The sequence below is a fragment of the Nicotiana tabacum genome, chromosome 16 (genome assembly GCF_000715075.1).
Source record: "Nicotiana tabacum cultivar K326 chromosome 16, ASM71507v2, whole genome shotgun sequence".
Taxonomy (NCBI): Eukaryota; Viridiplantae; Streptophyta; class Magnoliopsida; order Solanales; family Solanaceae; genus Nicotiana; species Nicotiana tabacum.
Genome location: NC_134095.1, coordinates 26,444,801 through 26,464,187, shown reverse-complemented (window position 1 = coordinate 26,464,187; position 19,387 = coordinate 26,444,801). Strand labels below are relative to the sequence as shown.

General features: G+C 36.0%; 1 long non-coding RNA gene across 3 annotated transcripts; it reads left to right on the top strand.

The window, feature by feature from the left end:
* Positions 1-1,643: 1,643 nt before the first annotated feature.
* Positions 1,644-5,883, top strand: LOC107819203 (uncharacterized). 3 transcript variants are annotated; one of them, XR_001655651.2, is made up of 5 exons: positions 1,644-1,745; positions 1,963-2,135; positions 4,911-4,970; positions 5,074-5,246; positions 5,844-5,883. It is a non-coding gene; the product is annotated as an uncharacterized LOC107819203 (long non-coding RNA). The 3 variants fall into 3 exon arrangements; XR_012699954.1 differs by lacking the exon at positions 1,644-1,745 and adding an exon at positions 1,809-1,827; XR_001655650.2 differs by lacking the exon at positions 1,644-1,745 and having other exon boundaries at positions 1,836-2,135.
* Positions 5,884-19,387: the final 13,504 nt, after the last annotated feature.

The window sequence follows — 19,387 nt, the reverse complement described above, 5'->3', positions numbered from 1 at the left end:
GTGGAGCTTAGCACAACATTTCATCCACAGACCGACAGGAAGTCGGAGCGGACAGTCCAGATCTTGGAGGACATGCTTAGAGCATGTGTGATTGACTTTGGAGGGCAGTGGGATCAATTCTTGCCATTGGCAGAGTTTACTTACAACAACAACTATTAGTCCAGCTTTAAGATGGCTCCTTTTGAGGCTTTATAAGGTCGGCGGTGTCGTTCTTTGAAAATAAAGGTGCCTTCATGTGTTTTCTTGATATTAATTGATATTTGTGGATTTGGCCGATCGCCTCGGTAAAAATAGATGCATCTATGGTTCGCGTCATTCGACCATCTAGCAGTGCACAGTTTATTTTCTGTTGGATCGGGCCGTCGACCTCGGCATAATGTGCACATGATATCTATGTGAAATCTTATTCATGACTTGTTCTGCTAAATATTTGAAATATAAATTGCTAACTATAAAATGGTTAAGAACATGACTTATTACCTCTTGCCATAAACTGTTGAGTAATTGTGACCCCCATGCTTAGCGTGACACTTTATTATATTATTTGACCTTAGTAAGTATCAAGTCAACCTCTCGTCTTTACTTCTTCGAGATTAGACGGGATATTTACGGGGTACATATTATTTATGTACTCATACTACACTTTTGTACTTAATGTACAGGATCTGAGGCAGGTACATCTGACTACCAGTCTGGTGCGCGCCCCTGATTGATAGTCCGAAACTTCCACGGTGAGCTGCCCCTTCCCGTGCCGTTCAGCAGCTTGATGTAGTCTTTCTTTACTTTTGCGTCTATTCTGTTTCGGACAGTAGGATAGTTTTATTCTTTTGTACATTCTGCTAGTTGCCCACTACTTGTGACACCAGGTCTTGGCACACACCTTAGCAGACTTTTATCTTGGGGTTGTATGATTATTTTTGGCACATTACTGTTCATTTCTGGTTTTAACTTTAACTTAAGGAATTATTCCACTTATTTTGGTGAAAGTAAAATGAGAACTTAATTATATTTCCTTGTCGGCTTGCCTGACAATGGTATTGGACGCCATCACGATCTATTGGGGAATGGGTCATGACAAACCCAAACTCTTCCAAATTCCGAACCGATCATCCCCGCAAGTCATAAATCAATAAAAGCAAGTATAGAAAGTTTTATTTAGGGGAACGGAGTTCTAGAAAGCAAAACGATCAGTCCGATCGTTACAAATAATAAAAAGAAATATGTATTTATAGGACCTGGAAGCATGTACTATGTTCACAAAAAAATTAACAAAGATAGAGTAGATGGCAACGTAATTATATTACTACTATTTAGAAATGGCACTTTTGGTGTACGAATGTTGTTCGGACTTTGGATACATTTAGGATTTTCTTCACTACGTATTTAGAAATGGCACTTTAGAGCTTAAGTGTAAATTAAGTATAAATAGATAATTTTGCATGTCTTCTAAGAGAAACACGTGTGCCACCTACTTTAAGCAAATATGTACTGCACTTATATTTATTTAACTATAAATCTATAGCATTACTTCACAATTTACAATTAGAAGACCCTCTTTATTTGTGAGTGTCTGCCACTTTAGACTTAAAGTGTCTGCCACTTTAGAGCCTAGGTGTAAATTAAGTATAAATTTCATGTCTGCTAAGAGAGACACGTGTGGCACCTACTTTTAGCAAATGATGTATACTGCACTTATATTTATAATAATCTATAGCTGTACTTCACAACTTGCATATCATCTTTCAGTGAGTCTCTCAACTCTCTTCTGCTTTTTTTTGTTCTTCAATCTTTTAAATTGTGAAACTGTATAAGCTAACTATTGTACTTGTAAATTTCTGCTAGATTTTACTTCATTCTCCTTCTTTCTTTCTTGCACTCATTTTTTTGGTGATATGATTTTGATAAATTTGATTTGGTTTTCTTCAAATTTTGAATTTTTCCTGTTGGATTGTTTACATGCAGGTTAGTATTTGTATATATTTTGATGGTTGCTCCATTGTTGCTTCTACGAACTGCTCTGCGTCTTGCTTTCTTCAGTCCTCACTATTTGAAGAAGCTACTAAATCAGAGGATATAACCGGCATAGCCTGTTAAGGAGGAAAAACGGATTCTTTCTAACAAATAGCCCCACCCAGGTTCTCTACTTCTTGCTGATTGTTTGTCCTTATAGTCTGATTTAACTTTAGTTTGGGATTTCTTTTTAAACTTGTAAATTTCTTAGTTGTAACTTGTAAGTTCCATATTGTCTCTGGTATGGGCTTTATTAAACATTATATTTTAGAGCTACAAAGTTTTGCTTAGTACTAAGTCATGCAATAAAAATTGTACTAATTCTTTGCAGATACAATCGAAGGAAAAAACTTAAAAAGTTTGTCCATTTTTATATTTATGGATGAGTGTGTCTCTGAGTCTAATTAACATAACACACCATGCACCTAAGTATTTATTTTCATACATCTATGTGAAGAAAAGAGGTAAAAATAGTGATATGCACGTAAAACATGAACCATAATTTTTTAAAATAAGAGGAAAACTAATTAGCAGATATCCATCAAAATTCATCGCCAAGGAATTAGTGCAATAAAAAGAACAAATAAAGAAAAATGAAAAAATTAACCCTAAATCACAGGTACGGAAGAGGTGAAAAGAAAAAGTAAATGAAAATTTTGGAAATCGAATCAAAAGCTATGAGAGATGAAGTAATAACTAAAATTTAGCCTTAAGGATTGACATCTTCTACTTCCAGAGGCAACTCAATTGAGACATTAAGCATGTCCAAAACAAGCTTTCAGACAGAATGTTTCGCATTCAATTGAGAAAATCATCCTGGAAAGGTTATAGCAGCATGCATGTAAGTCTATCCGTTTCATCCTATGTCGAAAAGGAGCACATCTTTCAACCCAACATTGGTGAGAGGAACAAAAATAAGGTTAAACCTCTCCGGTCAACTGAAATAGAAACTGAAACAACAGTTGTGGTATCTGATTATTCCCATGTCGGGCTGAAATTAGAACCATCCACACCATCAAAAAGAAAGTAAAAGGCATGTCTCGTTGCGTACAACGCCGGCTGAAGGGTAAAGCAGCCCAAGCTGTGGCTTTAGGCCCCCAAATTTTGGGGGCCCCATCTTTCATTAGTAGTAATTTTATGAATTAATTTTTTATATACAAAATTAAAGTTGAAAAGTAAAAATAATTACCAAAACGAAAAGAAAATTTTAATTTGTTACTGATATTGACCCTTGAGTTTGAATAATTCGAAGCGTATAAGAATATTTTTAATTTTTTATTTAGTGGGTAAAAATTGAGATCGGATGATAAAAATCTAACAAATATTGACTTAGCCTTGATAAGAACATAATAGCCACTCCGATATGATAATTTAGGCTTATTTTTCAAATTATATAGCGTGAAAGGAAATATTACAAGTAGAAGATAAGACTCTAATCGATATACTTAATAAGATAACAAGACTTCATTTTTTTCTATTGCCTATATTCCTTATAGAATAAAGTATTACTATAACAATTGCAACCGGGGAAAGAATTGTTTTTAAATTAAAATTGACAAAATCTTGTATAAGATTAATAAAGTCTCACGAGGATCTAAATAGATCAGATTAGCAGTATTATTAGTTGAAAATGAATTAATAGAATAACTCGATTTTAAGAAAACTATTAATAATTTTGCATCTAAAAAAGTTAGGAAAATACACTTCAATCAAATAAAAAATTAAGGCCTCTCATCAAAATTTTGCTTTAGGCCACCAACAATATTGAGCCGCCCTTGGTTGCGTATCTGTACTTGAGATTTGATTCTTTCTCATAGATTCTAAATTTCTTTGATTCAAACATAATGTTTCTTACATTTGCTTATTTCCTCCCACTTCTACTTGCGAATAGGAAGTAGCAACTTATTTTGGGATTTTGGGCTTTTTCGTTACTGCACAAAATACTTTACGATCATGCACTGGTTTTGCTGCCTCAATGTTCTAGATTTTCAGGTAGAACAATTTATCACTTTCTGATAAATTCCTATAAATAACTTTCCCCTTAACCACATAAGATTAATTGATCTAAGTAGATATTTCCATCTACTTAAATTTGACGTTTCTTATTTCTATGAGTTCTGAGATTTATAAAATGTTAGTATTTGAAGTGTCGTTATGCTAGATAAGAAAGTGCTATTTCGATAATGTGTTTTGTCTTTTGGCCTCTGCTGTCATGTGTGAATGCAATATTGATTTGGGTTACACTGATGTGTACTTCATATTCTGAAATTTGGTAAAGGAACTACTGTAACATATTCCTAAGATCACGCAGATTATTCCATGCCACCTTTTAAAATGAGGAAAGATGAAATCTTTAGTAGACATGCTAAATCAACTGTCATTTTTTTGTGCTTTCATTACACTGATAATTCAAGCATTTAGGAAATCTTTAAAAAGTTTATCCTCTTCTACAATTTTCTGCACAAATATTTTACCAAAGAAGATTCTCATATGTTCTTTTGTAATTTTGTTTTACCACAAGACATATATGTTCTTGATTGTTTGGAATATGTGATTTTATCGGGCCTGCAAATTTCCTAAGCCATTTGGAGTCTAGGTAAATAATTCTCCCACTTAGATCAATTAACAAATTCTAACTGCGACATCCATCAACTGTATTGCATGCACCTTTCTATTTCTTCCAATGTCTTCTCTGTTACTGTACTTATGTTTAGCATAACTCTTTGAATTTTCACCAAAGTGTGATACTTTTTAGGTCTTAGAAAAAACCCCGTCATATGGTATACCATTATCCTCCACAAATGTCAACTGTACTACTTAGGCAATCTCCAGCCAAATTTATGCAAATGACAATATTTTAGATGTGTTTTCCTAAATTTTCACAAACTCTATGTATGCAGTGCTCTTTTGTATACGGACTAACACTCTATTGAAGGAACTGAATTTCAAGATACCTGCAGGTGTTTATCCTCGCTAAAGATCTTGCTATGAGCTTTAACTTTATTTTTCTGCTTCTCTCGACTCCAGTTTCTTTAATTGACTGTTATTTACCTTCTATTTCAGGGTACATCAAAATCTCCCTATGCTATGATTTTTGGAAAGAGTTGCGTGCGTCATGTTAGCGATTTTTACTGACCATTGATCTTCTGGCTAAAAATACGGTTCACTACCAGCTATATTGTGAATAACTCGAAAAACATGAAGTCTTCACTACTGGAAATGAATTACTCCCAAAGGTGTGTACTTGTGCTAACTAGTTAAAAATTGAATTCTTAATGCAAAAGTGTTGTGTAATGCTTCTTTTGTCCAAATATTTCTGAAATAATAGGAAGGCATTGAGTACATATTAAGGAAGATGAATAGGATTCTGTAAACTTTCTCTGATCAAGATTATATTTAGTGTGTATATATATGCTACTGAATTCACATGAATCCATATGTCACACCATAGAAAAACATCTGCATTGGAAAATTGAATTTGTATATATTCCCATTTGCTCCTCGAATTTTATTGGTGTGCTGAACTGAATTGGTCTTATTCTATCCGATAAATGCATGCATATTGTATATCTATATGAATTATTTGCAAGCCAGAGGGATTCTAACTGAGGTTTTGAATTGATATAGGCTCAATCAAATTAATTTTACGCCATTTGCCTTTCAAAATTTAACCATCCTATAAGAACATTCAAATAAAGTCAATCTAATTGATAAATCTTCCTCTGAATAAACTCTTCTGACGTGCTTTTATCCTTATTATTAAAAAACTGCCAGATATCCCTCCATAAGTTTCCTTATGTTTTCTAACTTTTAAACTGTTACTTTTACTGCAGGTGCAGCCTCAAAACTGTTAGATCTTTTTGTAAATTAGCTTTGGTCGGCTACAACTTTGATGACACCAAATTTCAAGGGCGGCTCAATATTGTTGGTGGCCTAAAGCAAAATTTTGATGAGAGGCCTTAATTTTTTATTTGATTGAAGTGTATTTTCCTAACTTTTTTAGATATTATTAATAGTTTTCTTAAAATAGAGTTATTCTAATAATTCATTTTTAACTAATAATACTGCTTCTGATCTATTTAGATCCTCGTGAGACATTATTGATCTTATACAAGATTTTGTCAATCTTAATTTGAAAAAAATGCTTTCCCTGGTTGCAATTGTTATAGTAATACTTTATTCTATAAGGAATATAGGCATTAGAAAAAAAATGAAGTCTTGTTATCTTATTAAGTATATCGATTAGAGTCTTATCTTCTACTTGATATTTCCTTTCACGCTATATAATTTAAAAAATAAGTCTAAATTATCATATCGGAGTGACTATTATGTTCTAATCAAGGCTAAGTTAATATTTGTTAGATTTTTATCATCCGATCTCAATTTTTATCCACTAAATAAAAAATTAAAAATATTTTTATACGTTTCAATTATTCAAACTCAAGGGTCAATATCAGTAACAAATTAAAAAAGAATTTCCTTTTGGTAATTTTTTTTCCTTTTTAACTTTAATTTTGTATATAAAAAATTAATTCATAATGGGGCCTAAAGCCACAACTTGGACTGCTTTACCCTTCAGTCGGTGTTGGATTCGATGCTGGTGCTGTATTTAGTTTGAACATTAACGATTCTCTGTAATTTTACTTTGTTTGGCATAATATTATGTTGACGGACTTCCCCTACTGGTAGTAAGAAGAACAGAACAAAACAAAATTGGCAAATTACCATGAATTGATTGGAAAGAAAGGGTAACGAAGCATGTTTTCAAACAAGACAAAAGTGAGATGGCACCATTTGATTAATTCTTATCCTTTTTCTCTTTTTATTAATGATAGTAAATAAAGTAAATACTATTTCTACTAAATCAAAAAATAGTAAGATACGTAATAACAGGAAATATAAAAGAATGACAAAGTAACTATATTAAAGAATTTAAATACTACTAAACTAAAATAAAAAGATATTTTTTTGAAACTTTTCTTCTTATCTTTTGAAAAAATAAGACTATTTTAGTATTTTTTCAATGTTAGGAAGAGTAAAAACTAAAAGTAACTAGATAAAATATTAATTAGCTAAAATAAAGGAAAATATTTTTTGTAGATATCATTTTAAGGTAAATAAATCAGAAAAAAGAAGTTAAAAGTAGTCAAAATAACAATATTAGACCTAAACAGACATTTAAATACTAAAAAGGTGTAAAATTTTGGGGAGGATCAAAAATTACATGTCTACAAATGTATAGGCTAATCAATTGTTAACATTACTTAACAATAACACTAATATACCTTTACTTACTTTAATTATCAATTTAATGATAAACAATCACTAACATTTGTCACAGCTACCATTAATATACTTCCATTTAGTGTATAATTATCAATATATAGGCTAATCAATCACTAGTGTTACTTATATAAGGGTGCCACTAGTTCACTAATACTTAGTGCTATTATCAATGTATATAAGCTAATCAATCACTAACATTACTTACAGATATATTATTAATACACTTATACTTAGCGTAATTATCAATCTACAAGCTAAGTACAATTAATACACTTTTACTTAGTATATTTTCAATGTATATGATAATCAATTGGTCTTAAGAATATCACTAATGCATTTTTACTTACAGTAATTATTGTCACGCCTCTTTTTTCCGAAGATAAGGAAGTTTTTTCAATTAAAATGACATTATTTGAAATGGGATTAGTTATTTAATTTAAAGTCATCACTTGAGATAATTATTATGGTGTCCCAAGTCACTGGTTTATTTTAAAATCTCAAATTGAGGAAATTGACTCTATTTATGGTCCGGAAATATAGAAAATAGGGCAAGGAATCCTGTTAACCCAGGAGAAGGTGTGAGACACTCCCGAGTTCCGTGGTTTTAGTACGGTCACTTAACAATTTATACTTGACTTATTAATCTGACTTACTACACGTTTTAAGACTTAAGTGCATTTTTCAAACTTTCTAACCGCTTTTAATTATTTTTTAATAATTATGAATTTATTTAAACAAGTCGCGATGTCACGCACTTGCTATTTTTGTACACATCATGAATCCCACCACGTAAAATGTATATGTGATTCACAATATGTTTATTTTTAATTATTTGAAGTTGTTGCCAAATCACGTGAATGCGCACTCAAATTGGGATTTACGTATCTTGACTATGCCACGAAAACCGTACTCATAATTATGATAATTTATTATTAATCGTACCTAAAGCAAACTATGAATATTTGAGAGTAGTTAATTCCTAATACTGCTTTGAGATGTATTGCAAGGTCATATGAATTATGGAGAACCATTGTGGATGAAATGTGGAAAGATTAAGATAATTCTAAGGTCACTTGACATAAAAATCAATGAATTCGAACTTCAGTTAATTAATCCATCATTTGAGACTAATAAGTTTGGAAAACGGCTACTTGAAAAATCGTGACTAACTGGGCTCAGAACTTCTGGGAAATCCCTACGCGCTTTGTATTTTCAAAAGCCAACAATATCATTCAACAACTGGATGACAATATTATAACTCAACAAAATAAATAAATGATTTTAATGATAAACTTATATCAGTAAAAATATTCGTGATTTGCATGTATAGTCACCCAAATAACTACACTGCCAAGTATAGACTACATCATCTTGTGCTTAAAATTATAATATTCATACTCCATTGAAGAATACAGCTTTGGTTAACCTTTACAATGATTCCAATTCTACCGTATGCCTAATAGCTACAAACAGAAGTAAAACTTCACTTAGGTCCTCAACTGCAAATCAGACTAACCTGTGGCCAAATCCACAATTATTGACCTCTAAATCACTTATTTTAATCAGCAGAAGACTAGTGTAACGACCCGGCCGGTCGTTTTGAGAATTTAACTTCCGTTCAGCGGCATAAGGTCTTGAGCAACTTCATATTATATGTATCGACTTACGTGCGTGGTTGAATTCAGTTACTGAATGATTCAGAGTCGAATTGGAAGAAGAAATCTAGTTTTGGAAGCTTAAGCGGTAAGAATTTGATCGGAATTTAACTTTGTGTAAATGGCTTCAGAATGCATTTTGAGATGTCAACGGCTTTGTATGGTGATTTTAGACTTAGGCGCGCATCCGGATTCGGATTTGGAGGTCCGTAGGGTAATTTGGAGCATTTCGGCGAAAGTTGGAAAAGTTGAAGTTAGGAAAAAAAGGAGAAGTTTGACCCATAGTTGACTTTTGTGATAATGGGTCAGAATGTGATTCCGATAGTTGTAGCAGCTTTGTTATGTCATTTGGGACTTGTCTGCAAAATTTGGCATTATTCCGGGTTGATTTGATTGATTTCGACATGAGTTTTCGAAGTTGGAAGATTTGGAAGTTCATAGTTCGATTCATGGCGCGATTTGTATTTTCATCGTTATTTGATATGATTTGAGACCCCGAGCAAATCCGTGTTAGGTTATAGAACGTGTTTGTGTGTTTAGACGGGGTCCCGGGGGCCTCGAGTGTGTTCCGGCTAGGCTACGGGTCAATTCCTCCTATTTTTAAATTGCTGATCCTGTTTTCTTGTGTCCTTTTTCGCAATCGCGAAGTGCCTTTCGCGTTCACTAAGTGCTTCTGCTAACCACCCTAAATTTCTTCTTCGCGTTCACATACATTCTCTCGCGTTCGCAAAGGACCGTTTTTTCCTTCATCGCGCTCGTGTTCATCTCACGCGTTCTTGTAGTTATGCCATTCCACCCTTCGCGTTCGCGTACTACTTCACGCTTTCGCGAAGAGTAGCCATTGGGGCATCAGACTTTTCTTCTTCGCGTTCGCGAACGTGTTGTTGCATTCGCGAATCACAACTGGGCAGCTTTCATTTTTTCTTCTTCCCGAATGCGATCCTTTCTCTGCGTTCGCGATGCTTTAACATCTGGGCAGCATATAAGTTTTCCAAATCTAGGGTTAGACCATTTCTATCATATTTTGACTTGTGGAGCTCGGTTTTGAGTGATTCTTTGTGGGGTTTTCAAGCAAATTGATTGGATAAGTGTTCTTCACCTAGAATTTCATATATTTCATGATTTTATCTTTATTTTTATCATTTAATTTGTGTTTTGAATTGAGGAAAATGTTGGTTTTTGAAGAAAGTTTTCTAAATGAAAAATCATGATTTGAGGGACGAAATGGTGTCGGAATTTGATAATTTTTGTATGGTTGAACTCGTATCGGAATGGGTGTTCGGGTTTTGTAAAATTTGTCAGGTTTCGAGGTGTGGGCCCGTAGGTCAACTTTGGAACCGATTTTTTGGATTTTAGAGACTTTATGATCCGTAATAGTTTCTTATGAGTTTTATTTGTGCTTTGAAGTTATTTTTTATTAGATTTGAGCCTTCCGGAGGTCTTTGAACCTAAGAAGTTCATTTTAGAGTATCAGTTTGTCTTCTTTGTGGTAAGTATCTTGCCTAACTTTGTGTGGGGATTTTTTCTTAGGATTTGAGTCTTTTATGATAATTGTAGTTCGTGTACGCGAGGTGATGAGTGTGTGCTCAGACTTATTTGTGGAAAGTTGGCCTTTTAGGGTTCTTATGTCCTTATATTCACTGAGTATAAATCGTTCTTGATATGATTGAGTTTTCTACTGGCACGACCCCAAATACTCTGGTCGTGATGGTGCCCATTACAGTACTAGACCAGCCAAAACAACACAAACCATATGGAAGATCTTTTGTAAAATTTACTTTTCTAAACATATTAAGTCTCAATTGTTTCATTTTAAAATATCAATAGAAATACGCGAAAACAAGTACGAAAATACATCAACACAGTCTGAATATGGTGTCACTAGTCATGAGCCACTAAATACAACTCAACACTGTCTGCTTAATACAAAACAAGTCTGAAATATAAAGTACTAGGATAGGAAGGAGGAAGGCAGGGCTGCGAATGCCGTACAACTACCTTGCGATCTCTGGATAAGACTCTGAGAGTGTTGGAAGCTCTCACTCTGATGCTCGGTTACCTGGATCTGCACACAGGGTACATGGAGTAATGTGAGTACACCAACTCAGTAAGTAACTAAAGTAAATAAAGTCTGAGTGCAGTGACGAGCATTTAAAAATCATATGCATACTTAATCAGGAATCTCAACAGAAATATCAAAGTCAAAATCTACAGTTCAATAACCAAATACTTTGTAAAAACTCCAATTTCAGTAAAAATCCTTTAAAACGTTTATCCAACATTTTCAATAGGGGCTCAATATAAAAGAAGAGTGAAAACAGAAAATCACATACACAAGCCCCTGGTATCACTCATAAGTATATCTCTCGGGCAAGCCCCTCAGTCACTCGTGACTCAAGCTCTCGTCAATCAGTACACATACTCAGCACTCCGGCTCAATAGATATCTCATAATAATAATAATAACTGTTGCGGCGTGTAGCCCGATCTATATTATATAGTCGACTACGCTCACTGGGGGTGTATAGACTCCGGAGGGGCTCCGACAGCCCAAGCATCATATCACTGCTGCGCGCAACCCGATCCAATATATATCGTTGCGGCATGCATCCCGATCCATATATATATAAACAACGTTGCAGCGTGCAGCCCGATCCATAACATATATATAATCCTCACCATTAGGTCCTCAACCTCTCTCAGTCATAACTTCGCGGCCACTCGGGCATATTAGTGAAAATCAGGAAAACTCAGCCCAAACAGTTTTCATATATTAAGAAGTAGAGTAATGAAACCGGATTAAACAATAAACATGTAAAACATGACCGAGGATATGCTTTCAAATCAAAACAGTGTGAGGAAATTAGTAACATACCCATAAGGGTCTTAATCGTTCGGCACAAAGGCCTCAAACATGGCATTCATCCCAAGTTAACAAATCAATTTCTAAAACACATGGATATCATTTACAATATATCAAAATATGCAACTATACAGTCGCCACGGATGGACCAAGTCACAATCCCTATGGGTGCACACCCACACGCCCGTCACCTAGCATGTGCGTCACCTCATTTATTAAACAATACAAAATTTCGGGGTTTCATACCCTCAAGTCTAGATTTACAATCGTTACTTACCTCAAACCGGACGAAATACTACTCCGCGATGCCCTTGCCTCTCGACTACGCCTAAACTCGCATCAAATCTATCCAAAATCAAAATCATAACATCAATATATGCTAAGGGAACGAAGCTCATGCGAAAATAATCAAATTACATCAAAAATCCCGAAAATGGTCAAACCTGACCCCCAGGACCATGTCTCAGAATCTGATAAAAATCACATAAATAGAATTCTTATCCTCCTACGAGTTTGTACATACAAAGAACATCAAAATCGAACCTCAAATGGTCCCTCAAATCCTCAATTTACACTCTCCAATTTCAAGCCCTAATTCCCCAATTTTAGGCTTTAAATCCCACTAATTTCATGTCTAATTAGTTAGAAATTATCATAGAAGCGAGTATTGAGTTCAAAAATCTTACCTCCAAGTGTTTCCCTTCAAATCCCTCTTCAATCCCTCTCAAAAAGCTTCAAAACCGCTCAACAATGGTGAGAAATGGCCTAAAAATCGCGAAGATGGCCTTATATACATTCTGCCCAGGTATTTTTCCTTAATTGCGATCGCGGAAATACCCTCGCGATCGCGAAGCACAAAAATTGACTGCCCTCATATAACCCTACGCGATCACGTAAACCTCCACGCGATCGTGAAGCACTGCCTCTGCTAACTTATGCGATCGCGGTCTCTCCCACGCGATCGCATAGAATAAACCTAACCACTTCACACAAGCTCCTTCTCCTCTACACGAACACGACTTTGGCCACGCGTTCGTGAACCATAACATCACAGCCCATCGCAATCGCGTCCTCACCTATACGATCACATAGAACAGATCTCACCTCTGACCAACCAAGCCTACGCGATCGCGGACACCTCAACGCGATCGCGAAGAACAAAAAACATGCAACAGAATACAAGAAACCTACTATCTCCTCAAGTCCAAAAATGCCCCGTTGAGCATCCGAAACACATCCGAGGCCCTTGAGACCTCAACCAAACATGCCAACACATCCCCTAACATCATTCAAACTTGTTCCAACCTTCGGAACACTCAAAACAATATCAAAACATCAAATCATCGTCAGATTCAAGCCTAAGGATTTCCAAACTTTTGAATTTCGCAAACGATCAAAAAGTCTATCAAACCTCACCTAAATGACTTGAATTTTTTATAAAATGTCACAAATGACATGACAGACCTATTACAATTTCCGGAATTTTATTCTGACCCCGATATCAAAATTTCCACTGCCAACCGGAAAATGCCAAATTTCCAATTTTGCCAATTCAAGCCTAAATCTACCACAGACATTTAAAATACATTCTGATCATACTCTTAAGTCCCAAATAACCTAAAGAATTTATCCGAACCATCGGAATTCACATCCGAGACCTTTTTCACATAAGTCAATATCCGGTTGACTTTTCCAACTCAAGCTTACTCAAAAGAGACTAAGTGTCTCATTCCTCTCCAAAACCACTCTGAACCCGGAACAACCAACCCGATACCATATAATACCACTGAACAACATATAAAGAAGCAGAAATAGGGAAAATGGAGCGGTAACTCATGAAACGACCAGTCGGGTAGTTACACCTACCTACTAGATTCACCTCTACATGCTTTAATTGGAATTAATTACTTTATGATTCACTCTTATTGCTTATTTGACTCTTATCGGACTTAACTGAAGATTTTTACTTCTCCTATTGCCATGATATCTTTTCATAATTGCTTGTCTTATTTGGGAATCATTATTATCTCTCCTGAAATTGTTTAGTCTTAATTGGGGTTGCGATTATCTTTCTGCTGCTTATCCTTAATTGAATTGTTGAACAACCTTTCGTAATTTCCCAACCTTAAAAAAAGTTTAGACATCTTATATTTAGTTGACACATCCTTATTTGGATGCTCGTATTAGTTTCCTTGTTGTTGAATTGTATATTGTGGGTTCGTTGCTACATTTTGGTTTTCCCTTGTTAAGTTGTCCTCTTTATGCCTAGCATTTTTTACTGTGGTTATTCCTTGTGAATGAGTTCTACCGTTTCTTTGTGATTTAAAGTTCTTGAGTTGATTTACTTGTCGTACTTTGTATTATTGTCATTGTTGTTGTTGTACTTGTTGTGGTGATGCACGAGGGTTCTGCCGTGCTATAACTGTTATCTCTGTTGGTTGTGCTGCATATTTACTTTGGGACTACAGAACGGTATTCTGGGAGATCCCCCTGCATATTTACTTTGGGACTACGGAACGGTATTCCGAGTAATCCCCTTGTTCTGTGTATTTACTTTGGGACTACATAACTGTATTCTGGGAGATGCCCCTATGTTCTACATATTTACTTAGGGGCTACGGAATGGTATTTCGGGATATCCCCCATGTTCTGCAAACATTCTACGTGATGTCCGTTCTTTTCCTTATGCTTACTAGCAGGTATGAACTATGTTAGGACACTTGCACAAGCATACACATAGCGAAACACCCTTATCGAATAAGAGGTTTTCTTGATATTGTTGAGTATAGATGCACAGTGAGTCATCAGTGCGGTTCTAAAGTGTGATGAGGGCACATGATAACAAGTGTTAGGGTTCAGGTATTGAAATTCGTAAGTTGTAATTTATCCGAAGTTCGCTACTTCATGAATATTGTTGACTAAAAAAATCAAATGTGAAAGCGGTTGTAGTTGATGAGTTATTATTTGTCCTTGCTGTATTTGTAGCTTCGGAATTAGGTTGTGTTTTCACTCACTCTTTTGTGTCATTATTATGGTATTCCGCTGATACTTGTCATTTTTCCTTTCTTATTGTAATTACTGTATTGTTATCCATATCGCATAGTCTTTATAAAGATATCATGTTCTATTGTTCCTATATGTCACGACCCAAACTGATAGACCGCGACGAGTGCCCGAGTCCTACCTATAGAACACCCTTAAGCATGCGACTAAGATATAAACATGAATAATATCTGCTCAATTACGAGAGTAACACGCACGAGGAAAACCTGTCCAAAAGACATATATACATATACGTGCGGATTACAGCAGGCGAGCAGACAAGGCCGCGATAGACAACTATATACCCAAAACTGAAAGCTGACAAGGCCACATACTATCCAAATGTACACATCTATCTACAGACCTCTAATAGAAATACAACTGTACAATGACGGGACTGAGCCACGTCATACCCCCATATATATATATACAAGCATATTATACCAAAATCAAAAGTAGCTCCGGAGCAAGTGGAGCACGCCAACTCTCGCTGATCAAGGATCCTAAGAAGGGGGACCGTCGACTTGCCTACCTGCACCTGCAGGCATGAAACGCATGCCCCGAGAAATAGGGCATCAGTACGAATAATGCACTGAGTATGTAAGGCATGAAAATTAGTACATAAGAGACATAGATGAAACATGGAATAAAGAAATCCATCTGTAAAACTGAGTAACTTTATAAATCCTGAAACATTTATAATGTCATGCACGTGCATATAAATATCGTGTCATGCATAAGTATAGGTGTACATAATATCATCAAGCCTCTGAGGGCATCCCATCATATTGTCTCGGCCACTATAGGCAACATCATCAACATATACCACTGATCAGGTGGTGGTTGATCGGGTCCAACCCTACACCACTACAGAGTGGTGAGAGTGATCGATGCAGCTTTTACCCGAGAAGGTCGGGATCGAATCCACATGGAGCTATAACAATGTTTGGAGTTGGATCTCTATCTAATCTAGCAGTGCGTAGTGCTCTTAATTAAACTTCCACTCATATTTGTTTGTTTGTTACTTCTAATTTTATACTAATGATATGTGAAACTAAGCTAAGTATAAATGCTTGTAGGGTTTTCTAAATGGTTAAAGAGGCACTAGGGAAATGACTTTCCCCTAGGTGAATACTTGACGGGTTCTAAAGCCTAAGGCAAAGTTGTTATGTTTGGGATCGCGATATAGCCAATGCACGACACTACTCACTCTATACCTCTCGGTAGCTTGAGTGACTTTGCCCTAATTGACTTTCTCAAGACCAATTGGGTGTCAAAATTATGCAAGCGATATAGGCTCAAGTTGGGTATTACTATATCTAGGTTTAACCCTTTAATTGGGGTTATCAATCACTTGAATACGCCCCAATTCCTTGTCCCAAGTCAAAAAGACACAAATTAGTGTTTGCAACCACTAATTCAACGTGGAAAACACAAATCAGGCCAACTATCAACCACCTATAAACATCTAAGCCTTAAAACAAGAGACCCATCAAATACCCACACTAGAGTTGAGCCACAACCCTAGATAATGGGTCTAGCTACTCATAATAATGGAAGAAATCAGATATTGAGATGAAGAATAACCCATAAAATCTAATTACAAGCTAAGATTCGAAGATTCAATATTAAACAAGCCACACAATTGCTCAAAATAGCTAAAAACATCGTTCACGTGCTTAGCTAAAGATGAGATACCCTAAAAATCTGAAAAAAAAGTATTTATACAAGGCATAATTTCTTGGAAAAAATACCCCTGAAGGAGGTACCGCGGACTGCGGAAAATGAACCGCGGCCGCGGTGACGCTTTTTGGCTTCAAGTTTTGGTCTTTGAATCTGGCTCCCGCGGACCTTGGTAAATGGACAACGGACCGCGGTGTCTTAAAAATTCCAAAATCCTAGCTCTCTGAATCCCTTCTCCGCGGACCATAACAAATAGACTACGACCGCAATGAGGCTACCGTAGACAGTGAAAAATCAACCACGGGCCGCGTTGCTTGAAGGTCCAGAAATGCATCCTCTCTAAACTTTTCCACTGCGGACAGTAATAAAAGCACTACAGTCGCGGTGGGTCCTTTGTAGCCACGGTGGATGTACTGCTGTAGCGGTGCTTTGACTTGTTCTTGGCACTTGTGGAGGGTTCACTCCTTTTTGAGCTGGTTTTGACTTCTTTTTCACTTTTTGACCAAACACTGCAAACAAGCACAACATGTAAGCTTTCGGGATTACTTGTATACATTTTTAATCCAAAACTCAAGCAAAAAGGAGAATAAAATAGACTAGAATCCCTAGTTATCAACTCCCCCAAACTTAAGCTTTTGCTTGTCCTCAAGCAAACAAAGTAAGTCCCACCTTCTTAAGAATAAAACCAAGAAAATTCAGCTGAACTAAAGTGACCTCATCTTGCATCAATTGGGACTAACAATTGCCCTCAATTCAAATGAATCATTAACAACATTTAACCTTTTAATCACCATGGTTTTAGCGCGACACAAAAGCATCAAGAGTTGGCTTAACTCATCAAGGAAAATCTTTCTACTACTTTGGTCATTGTGGAACCCAAACTCTTACTCCTTACTTTTCCTTAAGCAAAACCTCACTTTTAGATTGTAGCACTGAGAACGAGGATTGTGGAAAATACACTCATCTCTCTCAAAGAAAGGTCACAAGTCCGGCTCTAAGTACCATAAGTTTGCCCCTTATGTGAGTCACCACTAATGTAAGCTTCACTCAACTCAAGATCATATAGGGCTTTTGTGGGGATACAATGAAAGCTTTTGGTTCAGGGTAGGATATATTTGGTCTAAGAAGGTTTCATCTTCCCTTAAGCACTTCGTTTGCTTCATTTTGGCACACATTCTCTTGACTCTTTGAGTCATTTACTTCTTTCTTAGGGGTTAGAGAGACACACTGTCACTCTTTCTGGTTCATTTCAAACCTTTTTCTCCTTTCTAAACATTCCACACCTTTCATCTTTTTACTTTTATTGAATCCCTTCATTTCTTCTACATTGTTCATTCTTTTTGACTTTTTGATTTTCTTTATTTTTCTTTTTGCCTTTCCTTTTCTTCATTTTATACCTTTTACCACTTTTTTTTTGCATTCCTCGTCTCTCCCTCCAAACTTATGTTTTTTCCTTGTGCTAAGGAAAGATCGGGTGCCAAGAGAGGGTCTTTTCAGAACGGGTAAAGGATTGTATCATGATTTTTGAAAGAAAAAAGGGTTATGGCTCAAAGTGGTTGACTAGGGATATTATCATTGGTAGGCTATGAATGTTTTCAACATACCAATCGAATCAAGGAAAGCCTATAATCACTTCTCAAGTCAAACTACACTTAGGATTTTGCATAGACAAACATTCAGGGCAAGTTCTAGACTCAATGGCACGAGACTTGGACTTGCAATTCAAATTCTCACCACACAAGCTATAGGATTGTTAAAGAGACAGAATAGGGGGCCCACAACAACCTTAGCTAAGATTTGAGCAACGCAAATGGTCCCGAAGAACCACTTGATGATTATTAGCCAACATAAGAGTCTCAAGGTCACAACTATTGCCATCCTATACACACCAATTTGTTTTTAACCATAAGACCAAAGGCAAATGTGTTAATCCCAAGTGAAGCTTTGCTTGAGGCACTATTACTCACTAGAAACTATTTATACAAAAACGAAAAGAAAACAGACTCAAACCTTTAAGAAGGTTGTCATGCCATCCATCATCGGGAAGAGTCACCCGGTTCACACAAACTCCACCTTCGGAAAGAATCGTGGCATTAAGAAAACCAAAGGCTTATTGAACGCAAAACTCAAAATAAGGAGCTACGAACTGAAAAAGAAGCTATTAAAATGAAGTAAGAAGCTATGAAAGAAAATGTGAAAGGTAAACTAAATATGTACAATAGGGGATTTAAACGAATATACAAAAGAGAGAATGAATATATACATTAGAAAGTAACTTTATATACAAACCAAGGTTGCCAAATACGAAAAGTTAAATAAACTAGTAAAATTATATACATATCAAAAGTGAAAAAGCATAACAAAAAAGAAAATAGTATCATAATTACAGTCCAATATCATCAAAATAGGGCTACCCCCTCAAATAAAAGCAAGCATTGTCCTCAATGCTAACTAGCCAAAAATAGCTCAAGAAAAAAATATAAAGTGAAAAAAACTCCCTATTGGTCCTCCGTCTGCATGGGGTGATGAGCCTGGGTTCACGGGTCCTGTGACTGCTCGGGAACCTGTGACTGGATCCCTGTAACATGTGCCTGCTCTAGAACCTGAGGCTGGCTAGAGGAACCTCCCTGCGGGTCCTCCAACTCAATCATTGCATCATCTGCCCGGGGGATCATTCTCCTCCTCTTTGGTGCCCTCTCCAACTCCTACTCCTGCTCTGGCTTAGTCTGAGCTGCTGGAGGCTGATCATGCAATAGTATCTCTAATAGGAGATGGTCAGCAGCTTTCATCTTCTCCACTTCTACCCTTAACTCCTTCACAGACTCCTTTGAGGCTCGAGTCTTTCTCAA